The sequence below is a fragment of the Triticum urartu genome, chromosome 6 (genome assembly GCF_003073215.2).
Source record: "Triticum urartu cultivar G1812 chromosome 6, Tu2.1, whole genome shotgun sequence".
Lineage (NCBI taxonomy): Eukaryota > Viridiplantae > Streptophyta > Magnoliopsida > Poales > Poaceae > Triticum > Triticum urartu.
The window spans coordinates 686,311-699,032 of record NC_053027.1 but is presented as its reverse complement, the minus strand read 5'-3'; the positions used below and the strand labels follow the sequence as shown (position 1 = coordinate 699,032).

The following is a 12,722-nucleotide window of genomic DNA, read 5'->3' as shown; positions in this document are numbered from 1 at the left end:
GCAGGAGAGAGGAGGGCGCTGAGGGGATAAGGAGAGAGAGAGGAGATGGGCGCGTGGGGGTCGTGGGTCAGGGCAGGCCTCATGGGTGGGGCCCTGACCCGTGGGTGGGTGGGTGCGTGTGTCCGACGGCAACGGTGGAAGAGAACGTCTGTTTTGGATCTTGCCACGTCACGGATCCGCGTGATCAATCCGCGTGATGTGTTTTCTCTTTGCCGTCTACCAAATAAAATACAGACGGCAAACATCTCACTTTGCCGTCTGCAGAACAAAAGAACAGACGGCAAAGTCTGTGTCGTCTGTTATTGTTTTGGCAGACGGCAAAGTGAGCTGTTTGCCGTTTGTATTTTATTTGACAGACGGCAAAGTCTATTTTGCCGTTAGTATTTCTTTGCCGTCTGCAGCAGACGGCAAACCTTGTCTTTGCCGTCTGGTCCGACGAAAAGCAAACGGCAAAGACGCCTCCTGATGGCAAATTATCTGTTTCCCGTAGTGAATTGGCCATGCTACTACTAGCTATTCGGCCAGTTACTCTCAATCATCATATGCTACACCTCATCTTAGTAATTTTTCAGCACCGTATGCAACTGTAGATGTTCATAATTCGGCCCCGCATCTTCATGATCATAGACGAATAAGTGAAAAATTTACACGAGCGGTTGTGCCCAATATTGTAGAAGATGAGGTAGTGGTGGCTGCATTAAAGAGTTTAGCCCAAAATAAGAGGATTAGTGCTCTTTGCCTTGAACAACATGAAAAGGGGCTATTTCCTGATTATGCCGCAATAAAAGCTAGAGTTTTGCAAGAAGATGAATTTTTGCCAATTGATAAAATTGGCGAGCAAAAGTATGGTATTACAACAATGCATATGCCTTCACCTAGTACTACATCATATTATACACCCCCTACACTATTGCAAAATTTCGGCAACACCCGTGTGTCATTGCCGAAAGAATCTAAAAGCATTGGGGGGCAATCGTATCCAGAGTGGGCTGAAATTGAGAAAAAGCTTAAAGCCAACTTTGCCGCTCGCCGCCAGAAACAAATAGAAAAGGAATTGGCTCAGATAAAAGAAGCATTGCCAATTGGTAGTATCAATGAAAAGAAGGATGATTCAGAACTGGAAAGTGCTTCGGTTGAAAAAGCCGAATCAAGTAGTATATATTCCAAATCCATCAAATCCAAAGAGGCAAGCATTATTGAGAAAGGGCATGGCAAGCATAGTAAAACAACCATGCTTGATTTTTCTGAAGTTAATGAAACCTACTTCCTGCCCTATGAGTTCCGTGCCGTAGAAATTGACAAGCCTCAAGGACAAGAGCAAGTAGCCAAACAAAGTTCGGCTGATAAGGATCTTCAAGGTAATGATGCACGGAATAAAGAAAAAGATGATGAAAAGGCATTGGAGAGTCATCCAAAGATAAAGCAAGATATTGTTCAAGTTACACCACAATCATGCTCTCTCAACATATTTAAAGAGGTATGTCTAGCAAGTAATTTACCTGTTTTCAGATTTGGTCACAACTTTATTGTTGATGCATCTATTAGAAAAATCCTCATAAGTAATTTTCGAAGACCATTGAAGAAGGGTAATATACTTATTAGCAATAAAATAGTTTTAGAACATATCGGTCAACCAATTGTGCCATTTATAAAGACCGATAATGATTTATTGTTGCAGCCAAAGCTTTCTCCGTTGCTTTATCTAAAGTTCATATCTATTTGGGTAGCTTTGCTTATTTCGTACTTGGCTTGCACTTGGTCTCAATTGAGACATGTGTGTTCTAACTATTTTCGTTTTAGAAATTTAAAGCCAAGATTAAATTCTGTTGAGAAAACCGATGCTAGTATAATATCTTACCCAAAGACATCGGAGATAGAGTGCAAAGCACAATGCATAGCCGAATGGTGTGATGCAAAATTTGAACCATTCGTTTGCTTAATTCCAAAGCCGTTCTCACAGCAAGATCGGCTAGAAAACAAGAAGTATACCTTCAATTCAAGCATGTGTGATCAAATATTTGATTTGTTGCTGAAAAATAATTACATTACAATTCTTGATCACCATGTTAAGCCATCAATCCAAGGAAGAATGTATTGTAAGTTGCATGATTCGTCCAAGCATAATTTTGAGGATTGCAACATGTTTCGTCAAATAGTTAAATCGGCCATTGAAAAAGGACGATTGAAGTTTGTTGAAACACCAAGAGATGACCAGTCTATTCCGATTGGTCCCGATGGCAAAAAGTTTTTGCATCGGCCGCTTCAAGCCGATCCATTTAAAGAGAAGGTAAAAACTACAGGTGATGGGATCAAGCTTTCAAGTAAAGAAGTTGTTGAAGAGCATAATGAACATAATCTTGAGGGTGAGAATTCCATCGAAGCTACAATGGAGACGCCAAGGACTGGGGGGCAGCAAGCAAATCCAATGATCGATGAAAGCAAACCAAAAGTAAACAAAGGCCGAAATAAGCGCAAGTGTAAGAGATCAAAAATCACCTTCTCTGAACTATTGGATAAATATCAAAAGAAGAGTGAAGAGAAGAATGCTTATCGGCCCAATCATGCAAAGAAACCAAGATCACCCCCAAGGCGTAAATATGAGGATCGGTATTGGCAAAGTGAGAATTTTAATGCAACATATTCATATCCTTATTTTGGGCCGCCAATGCCAATGTCGTGGATGCCTCCCTATGCTCATATAGATCCATATCCATCATGGGACAGGTATGATACAAGGGCACATTCTCCATCTTATTTTAGACCATCTCACCAATATTATGCAGCTCCGAGAAGATCATTATCTGAACAATCACATGTTAAAGACCGTTTCAATCATAAGGAATCGGTCCAGAGCTCAAGGATGAAGAAAGAGGTGTTCAAGCAAGTTTACCGTGTTAAAAGAGATGGTCGTAAGAGTGCAACTTCGGATTTGATCTTAAATAAAAAAGAGCCAATTAAAGTGTTAACATTGGCTACTAAAGGCAATGAGACAAAGCAACCAATTATTGAGAGTCAAAGTGCCAAATCTGAAGAAAAGAAGTTGAGAGTGCATAAGGCCAAAAAGGAACTGCCATTGGTCAAAACAGAATTACAGCCGAGATGCCCACTCGGCTTAACGTATTGGCAAAAGAAGGAATTACAAAATCTTAGTGCACAAGAGCTGAGACAGAAGAACATGGCATGGGTTCCCAATTGATGTGCATGCTTCTATTGCAACAAGTACAATAAAAGTGAAGAAAGAGAAGAATGGAAGCAACAAACAATTAAGCCGAAGGTGTGGATCACAACATCAAAATCTTCGGTTAGCACATCATCCATTTTCTTCAACAATACCATTGATGCCTTTGCCATGGAATTCATCCACAGGTATGATCAGTTACCCTCCATGGACTTATTTTGATCCATGGATGCAACATAATTTTCTATATCATGACAGAGTATTACCAAATCACTATACATTTGGTTAGTTACATTTTTGTTGCTAATACAAAGGGGCTGAAATATCTTATTGCTATTTCATTTGTTTATTTTGGCTATACATACTTTGGTAGGTGAATACTACATGGACCTCATTCTAATGGCCGATATTTATCTATCGCCCTAAGAATATATCTAAGAATGGCCGGTGTGGTATTCTAAAATCGTCCTTAGTTTGAGATAAGTGCTTGCAAAGGAATTTGTCAAATTGATGCCATTGAAGATATTATGCATAGACCAATTCACCAGGATTGCAAAGTGAACTTATGTTTTGATTGGGTGTGCTTTAGCTTATTAATATTCAGAATTTATGTAAGGCCAAATCATGGTTGATTTTATTATTGAGCATCATATTGACATCATGCATAATATTGGTTTTAGCTTGATCTCTCTAGTACCATGGAGGTTATATATTGATGGTCAAATTTGTAGCAATGGCCAAGGTGTTGGTGTTGTTTATATATCTCCTTATGGTGCTATTTTGTGAAACCTCATGCCGCATAAAATATTTATGCACAAATGATCAAAGCCGAATATGGATTGTTATTTAGATTGGAGCTTTTCCTTGCTATAGGTGCTATACATATTGAGGCTTTCGGTGATTTGTTATGAGTAGTACGACAATGAAAAGTTATCAATATTTTGACAAATCACTTATAGTTTATATTGGGTTGCTTTAAAATTGTTCATACATCCAGATATGACAATTTGAAAGAGTTGGCACAGCAAGCATTCGGCTACTATGTTAACCATGGTGTATTACATTTCTATCAATAGCCGATGCTAGGTCTTGTCAACATAGGTAAGGCCGAACCGAAGCCCACCGCTTCGGCCACTAATAAAAATTTTATGCAGGCGAAAGTAAGGATTGGAGAAAGTTTATTGTTGAGTATCTACAAAATCCTAGCAAAAGGGTGAAGAATATGGTTCGGAGGATGACATTGAGATACATATCTGTGGAACTTTATCACCAGATTGTTAACGAAGCTGAGAAGGTTTCACCCAAGCTTGCATCAGAAAGTTCACACAAGACATGGCCGATATATACTTATCGTCCTAAGAACATATAAATGGCCGATGGAGTGTTGACATCGTCCTTAGAACAAACTTGGTACAAGTATTTTTCGGCATGCAAGTTTTGCCGAAAAATAGGGGGGCATGTGTTGACACCATATTTTGGCACGGCCAAGAACTTAATTAAGATGGTCTCAAATGGAGAAGTGCTCAAATTGAGAAAGTTCCATATCGTCAAAAGGAAAAACTTTGATATTTGGGCCATAGACATTCGGTCTCATCTCTAAGGCCGAAGTTGTGTTCGAAGTACTCAGATTTTGTATTCAGAACACTATTCGGCTGATTACACCCCCAAGAAGGCCTCATATGGGAAACGTTTCTACAAGGATTGTCTTCGTCTCGTCGAAACGATCGATTCTGATATAAAAATAGTTCAAATCCGAGTTCGTATGCAAAAGTTAGAGCAATTGGAGTGCAGCCCTGTCACGAAGCGAGATGTGGCGCGCCCCACCAGACACATGTCTGACGGGTAGCGCGAGGAGATAGCATGTGTTGCGAGACCGATTTGACCCTCAAGATGGTCTCCGATCAAAAACCCTTCAACATGAAAGTTGTTCGTCTCGTCGAAACAGTCAAGATTGCTTTTGGGCTTGTTTTCATCCGAGATCGTTTACCACCGCAAAAAGGACCCACAAGATGCAGCCAGTTTAAACTGAACAGTTTTGGTAAGTTCGGATAAAACCAAGTCCGAATTTGACTAGGGTTTTGGACGTGAATTGATGTAATTTTCTTGTAAGGAAATCGTAGATAAATCCTTTTCTTGTACGGGAAGACCACTGATGATCGATTGGCGGAGAAGCCGCTCCCGTGTGGGGTGGCCGTGAGAATGATTCCGAGTCTTCCTGACCAGACCCATGTGGAACTTGTAAATAAATAGGTTTGTAAGTGCCTAGATGAGTAATAAGATAAGTACCTTTGCTAATAATCCAAAACCTTTCGTCTTCTCTTTCTAGATATAGCAGCCTCTTATATATGTTGGGGGTGACGGCCGATTGAAACAACACACAATCGAACAAATCTATCTACTATTTTTTCGTGTTCATCTACTTTTTATCTCTCCCTTGTATCTTTCTTCTCGTTCTTCGCTAGTTCTTCATGCTGGAGGGCTGCGGATCCACGAGGCTCTAGGGGCGAGCGAATCAACCTGGAGCAGCCCATAGCCGCCGCGAGCCCTGACGGGGTCCCTCCCGGGCAAGCGGGGCTTCGGGTCTACAAAAGCATCTGCCGGCTGTCCTGCGTATCGCGCTGCCGGTCGGATCTCCTTCTACGCGAGCTGCGGTGCATCATCCTCGGCGTTGGAGATACACGGTGACGTGTTCGTGTGCGAACACTATGTTTCTTGACTTCAATACCCAAGAAGAAATGCAGATCTCCCAAATCCTTGAGAGCAAACTCAGAGCCTAAATCCTTAAGCAGTGCTGCCACAGCTCCATCAGAAGAACTAGTGACAATGATATCATCAACATATATCAAAACAAATATGGATGTTCTATGCTTGTTATAAATGAACAGAGATGTGTCAGACTTTGATGGAACAAAGCCAAGTGACTGAAGTTTCATACTTAACCGTGAATACCATGCTTTGGGTGCCTGTTTCAAACCATACAGGGCTTTATCAAGCTTGCAGACATATGAAGGTGCACTTTTATCCTCAAACCCAGGAGGTTGTTTCATGTACACTTCCTCTTCCAGAACACCATGAAGAAACGCGTTCTGGACATCTAGCTGTCTCAGACTCCATCCCCTGGACACAGCTATTGATAATACAAGACGAATTGTTGCAGCTTTAACAACAGGACTAAATGTATCCTCATAATCCATGCCATACCTTTGCTTGAATCCCTTTGCTACAAGTCTTGCCTTGTATCTATCTATGGTACCATCAGATTTTTTTTGATTCTGTAGACCGACTTACAATCAATCAGATTTCTGCCTGGTCGTGGGGGCACTAGGTGCCATGTTTTATTTTTTCGCAATGCCATGATTTCATCTTCCATGGCTGCCTTCCACCTTCGATCATCAAGTGTTGTTACTAAACTATTAGGCTCGCTAGTTGTACAAGACATACCAATCTTAGAGAAATTTTTGTAATTTAAACAAGTAGTTACTCCCTTCTGTAGCCTTGTGCGCGGCGCCACAGGAGAAGCCACAGGAGGCGGAGCCACAGGAGATCCACCATCTGTGCCAGGCGCTGGCGAGCCAGATCCCGAGGGGGATTCTGTCGCTGCTGCTGGCGACCGCGACCGAGGCGAGGTGTCTGGCCTGGGCGAGTCCAGCCGGTCGGAAGTGGCGGGCCCCGACGAATCCGGCGCAGGCCAATCAGGCGAGCGAGGCCCGGCTGCGCGAGTATCCTCCCGCCACGTGTCATCTGCCGATTGGCGCGGGGCAGCGATGTCGCTTTCGCGACCGCTCGCATGCTCGAGGCCCGGGGCGCGACCAGGTGATGCCCGTCCTGTCCGCCCGGATCCCGGAGAGGATGCTGCCTCCTGTCGTGGGGATTCCGAGGCAGATCCTCCTCAATGCGCGTCGGTGTCTCCAGCTGGGGGACACATGAAATCTTGCCCGTTTTGCCTCGGATTTTCACCATTTGGACTGATTTCTGCAACAGTAATCTCAGGCATAATATGATGATTAGATGCAAGTTGATTAGTACTATTATTTTCTCCCCCATGATCAACGCCGGATAAGGATGAGGGCAGGAGAAGGATTTCTTTGCGGAGCAATGCGCCGGCATTTGGGTGGAGTTTGGCAAAGGGAAAAACTGTTTCATCGAAGACGACATCTCGAGAGATATACACACGTCCTGTGGCTACGTCAAGACACTTGACGCCTTTGTGTTGTGCAATGTAGCCTATAAACACACATTGTGTCGAACGAAACATGAGCTTTTTGTTGTTATAGGGACGGAGGTTTGGCCAACATGCGCAGCCAAATACGCGAAGGTGTGCATAGTTGGGTTTGGTGTGAAGGAGGCGTTCGGTGGGTGTTTCGTGATTGATGACACCGCTAGGCAGAATATTTATAAGATGTACTGCTGTGAGGAACGCCTCATCCCAAAACTTTAGTGGCATAGATGAGGCAGCAAGAAGAGAGAGGCCAATATCAACAATGTGCCTATGCTTGCGCTCTGCTGAACCGTTTTGTTGGTGAGCGTGAGGGCAAGAAACATGATGAGAGATTCCTATACGTTGGAAGGAGTTGAGTTTTTCGTACTCACCACCCCAGTCTGACTGCATAGCAAGTATTTTGCAATCAAATTGCCGTTCTACCAATGCCTGAAAGTTAAGGAAAACTTGGAAAACATCGGAGCGTTTTTTAAGGAGGTATATCCAAGTATACTTGCTAAAATCATCAATGAAGCTCACGTAATAGGTATGGCGTCCAACAGAGGAGGGAGCCGGTCCCCAAACGTCTTTAAACAGAAGTTGCAAAGGTTTTGTGGACACACTTGTAGATATAGGATATGGTAACTGGTGACTTTTTGCTCTTTGGCAAGAGTCACAAATAGTTTCACGATCATGCTCATCAACAAAAGCGAGCTTATTTTTGCTAAGAATCTGATAAACAATGGAAAAAGATGGGTGGCCTAAACGATTATGCCATCGTTCGGAAGACACTTTGAAGACTCCATAGGCTTGCTTATTGAACTTGGAAATTTTGGGGATCAATGGGTAGAGGCCTTGCACACATCTACTGCGATAAAGCACCCTCCTCGTGACCTGATCCTTGATCAAAAAGAAGAAGGGATGAAACTCGATGAAAACACCATTGTCAAGAGTGATGCGATGTACGGACAAAAGATTTTTAGATGCATTTGGAATGTGAAGTACATCATCTACAAGAATATCACGGTTTGGGGTTTTAATAATAGACTCTCCAACATGACTAATCATCATACCTGGACCGTTTTCAGCGGTGTGGACGTGATCTTGGCCGTGATACTTCTCGTGGATGGTCATCTTCTCAAGCTCGGAAGTGATGTTCTCATTCGAGCCGGAGTCATGATACCAGTTCGAATCAACTCCGTATGAAGCATCGGCCGCAGCTGCAACGCGCCTTTTCCTGGAGTTATCCTCTGCATAGCGCCATTTACATTCTTTGGCAATATGGTTAGTTTTCTTGCAGATCTGGCATTTGTTTTCGTACTCCTCATACCCGACGAAGTGGCCCCCTTGGTTGTTGTTGTAGTAGTGGCATGGGGGGCCATTGTTGTTGTAGTAGCCCCCGCCACCGCCGCCACGATGGCCGCTGCCTTGGCCGCCGCCATTGCCATGGTTGTTGTAGCCTCCGCCACCGTGGTTGTTGTAGCCGCCGCCGCCTTGGTTGTAGCCGCCGCTACCCGTGCCAGGATAGCCGCTGCTAGGGTTTTGGCTGCCACCACCGGAGTAGCCGCCGCCGCGACCACCTTGCTTCTGGTTGCGGTAGCCGCCTCTGCCGCCAATCGATCGGCCTCGGAAGCGGCATTCGCTGATGATTTGAAGCCACCAGCGCTGCTGAACATCTCAGCGCGTTGATCGAAGTTTGCCACCATCGAGAAGAGAGCATCGACGGTGATAGGCTCGGTGCGGACGTCGAGTGCAGAGATGATGGGCTAATACTCCATATCAAGCCCAGCGACGATGAAAGAGATAAGCTCGTCCTCCCCGATCGGTTTGCCTGCCGCCGCAAGCTCGTCGGAGAAGGTGGAGGCCGACTGTGACCCCTTCTGGGCGTTTGTGAGGGCCGATCTGATGTTATTGACACGAGACAGAGAGACCGCAGAAAACATATTTGCTAGCGCGGTCCAAATTGCATGTGATGATTCAAGCGAGGCTACTTGAACGAGTACCTCTTTTGACAGATTTCGGAGAAGATATGCTACTATTTGCTGATCTTGAACAAGCCAAAGATTATGAGCAGGGTTGGGAACTACCTGATCTTTGCCATCTTTATCTTTGCTGATGACTGTTTTTGGAGGCTCCTCTATAGTCCGATCTATGTAGCCTAACAAGCCGGTGCCCAATATCTGGGATCGTGCTTGGGCTCGCCAGAGAACATAGTTCGTCCAGCTGAGGGGTTCTGAGGTGTTGTAGTTGAGGCCAGAGAAGGGGACTGCGGAGGAGGTGGACATGATTGCGGCGTGATGATTCTGGGAAGGAAACGGATGGAGGAAGATGAGCTAGATGTCGTGGAAGAAGCCTGCTCTGTATACCATGTGGAAATTGTGAAGCATCTCAATCTCCATACATGGAGACCCGCGATGTATATATTGATTGAGGGGGTTCGGTACAGGAGGCGGCAGCGTCGAGGCTAACCACCAGAGATATTACAGGAGGGTTTAGGAGATAAGAGAGATATAAACATAAAAAGAATAACCTCCTAACTACCTTACCGTGTGCCTCAAGGCCACGCTAATAACCTGTACAATATTATGTTTAACACCTAGTACTTGGTCCTCTCGCCGGAGTAGTCCCTGGGCACGCTGTCGATGAAGAAGAGGAGGGTGGGGTAGCCCTGCACGTCATGGGCCTGGGCCAGATCGTGGTCATCGATGGCGTCCACCTTGGCGAGCGCGAAGTCGAGCCCGCCCTGCTCGGCTAGGGCGGCGGCGGCGGCAGCGTTGTGGGGCACGAGCGCGGGTAGATCTCGACCATGACATGGCGGCATGCAGCGAGGACGGAGGTGAAGTTGGCGGCGGTGAGGAGGAGCACGTGGGCCTCGTCGACCTCCTCCGGGTGGGAGGAGTCCTCCGGCCTGTCGTCGTCGCCGAAGAGGTCCTCCTCGTCGTCTTCGTAGTCGGCGTCGAGGCGGGGGAAATCCGGGGCGCCTTCCTCGATCGGGGTCGTTGGGGGCGGCGTCGTCGAGCCGGCGTTCTTGATGAGGTAGTCCAGGTCGATGTCCGGGTTGGAGGTGGGGGCTGAGGTGGAGGAGGCTATGGGGAGTAGGAGGAAGGGGGTGGCCAGGAGGAGGAGCAGCAGGAGAGATCCGGGCGTGGTCGTCGGCATCACTGCCATGGCCGGTCGGCCGGCGAGGAGCGTGGGAGAGCGTGTGCGGAAGTGGCCGTGGAATGGAAATGGAAATGGATCCGCCGACGAGACTCGGTTTGAGGAGAGAGTCCAACACATGAGTGAGGACCGCGTGAGGCCCAACAACTCCTGCTGCTGCTGCTGGGCGCTGTGGTTCTGGGGTGAAATCCCCTGACGGTCTCTTCGGTCTCGGCAACAGCGACATGTCGTTGCCGTTTCTCTCCTTGGAGCATCGTCGTGGAGCTCAGGTTGCCGCCGCCATGGACTTAGTTGTCAGTGTTGCAAAACTAGGACCGATGCTTTTCCCCCCTGGAGGCGTTGTTTCGTCTCCTGTCGCTGTCGATACTCTAGGTTACTTTGTGGTAGGGTGTGAGTTCTCCTGTTCAATTTTTTTTAAGTATGATCTGCTTTGTAGCAGGATCTTCTCATATCCCTATATCAGTTTGGCCGTATGGCTTTTTATATAAAGCGGGATGAAAGTCTTTTTTGGCAAATTTTCATGTTCACCCGTGAGTACTATAAGGATGTCATTCCAATGCTATGTACGAAACATGATATTTGTTTCCTTTTCCATGTATTTTTTAAAGTACACAAAAAAATTCAAATTTGAAAACTTCCTTCAAATTAATGAACTTTTTCTCAAATAGGAGAATTGTTTTGGAATGTTTTTACTTGAATTTGTGAACTTTTCCGCCTCAAATGCACGTGCTTTCTTCATGTCCACGTTTTTTTTAATCCGTGTTTTTTTTCGGAATTGATGAATTTTTTTTCAAATTTATAAGCTTTTCAAGATTCATGATTTTTTTTCGAACTTTTCTCTTGTTTATCTTTTGTATTTCATGCTTTTTTTCAAATCCATGAACTTTTGTTTGCATGTTTTTTGAATTTTGTGAACTTATTGTGCAGCATCACACAATTGTTCGTCACAAAGAACCACTCACAAGTACGTACTATATGCATGCTTGCGAAAAGAAGACACGTGCTTACAGGCCTGGTGCAGCCTGTCCGTTTTGGTGCTTTACACAAAAAATCAACCGAAAATAAACCATCGACTTGGCTTGCACGGTCAGCACAATAACTTTTTTTTCGATAAAGTATGGATTTTATTGACTCAAAAAAGCATCAATAGGATACAATATAATGAGCACACACACCCGGCCTCTGCATAACTAGAATGCGCACAGCCAACTTAACACACACAAGCGTGAAAACACACCAGCAACTAGCAAAGTTCTAAGACCAAAAGCTATGCATAGGCGTGGAAAAAAGAAAAAGAAAAAAGAAAAGCCCCAATGCGATCAGATCATCGATCGACAAACTACAACTCAGACCATATCTGCACCAACCATTGACGGCACATGGATTAAGAGGATCTTCAACGGCAACGCCTTGAGGAAGGAAGCGTCTCAAGCGCCATGGTTGCCGGATCCAACCACAAAGGTCAGAGTCAAAGTTTTCACCGTGAAGAATCAACCCGAACATATCCGAACAATGCCTTCAACAAGGTAACGAAGTAAACAACATCGCCATTGCCAGGTATAACCACTAGGGTCTAACCTAGGCTTTCGCCCCGGAGCTCAAGACCGGGTGCTCACAGCAACAACATCAAAGTCGCATGTGTCGTCGCCACCGCTTTTCCGCAATCCCAGCAGCTACAATTGGACCGCCGCCACTCCACCAACATCCATCTGCGTCAAGTCTTCGTCCATAATTTGCTAGTCAACACTGAAGTCATCCACCGGATAAAGAGATAGAAGCCTCCTGAAGTATTTTCGATGACCCCCCGCTGTCGTGAATATGTAGGAAGTAGCCGCAGGACAATCTACATTCACCATCATCCGGTCAATCGGATCTAGATCATCACCACTAACCGAGGATCGCAACATCGGCGGTGCACACCAGACTCAGAAGTCTAGCTCATCACCACAACCCCCCAATGTCGAGAGTCCGTCGTGGCCGGAGCAGTGCGCAAAGATCCGCGAGGCACCACTCTAACACCACGACACCATAATAACTAGGCAAACATAATAAGATGAGTTAAAAAGTGGCACAATTTTTTTTAAATGTGGGTATAAGTTCAGAAAAAATTGCTAAATTGGGTCCGATCCCACGACGGCTCTGCAGTCGGTCGGATCTCGGATTGGCGGCAGCAGCATGGAGTGCTTG

The 12,722-nt window shown here is 45.4% G+C and overlaps 1 pseudogene; it reads right to left on the bottom strand.

Moving 5' to 3' along the window:
* Window positions 1–9,063: 9,063 nt before the first annotated feature.
* LOC125517775 lies at window positions 9,064–9,202 on the bottom strand (annotated as a pseudogene).
* Between the last annotated feature and the right edge of the window lie 3,520 nt (window positions 9,203–12,722).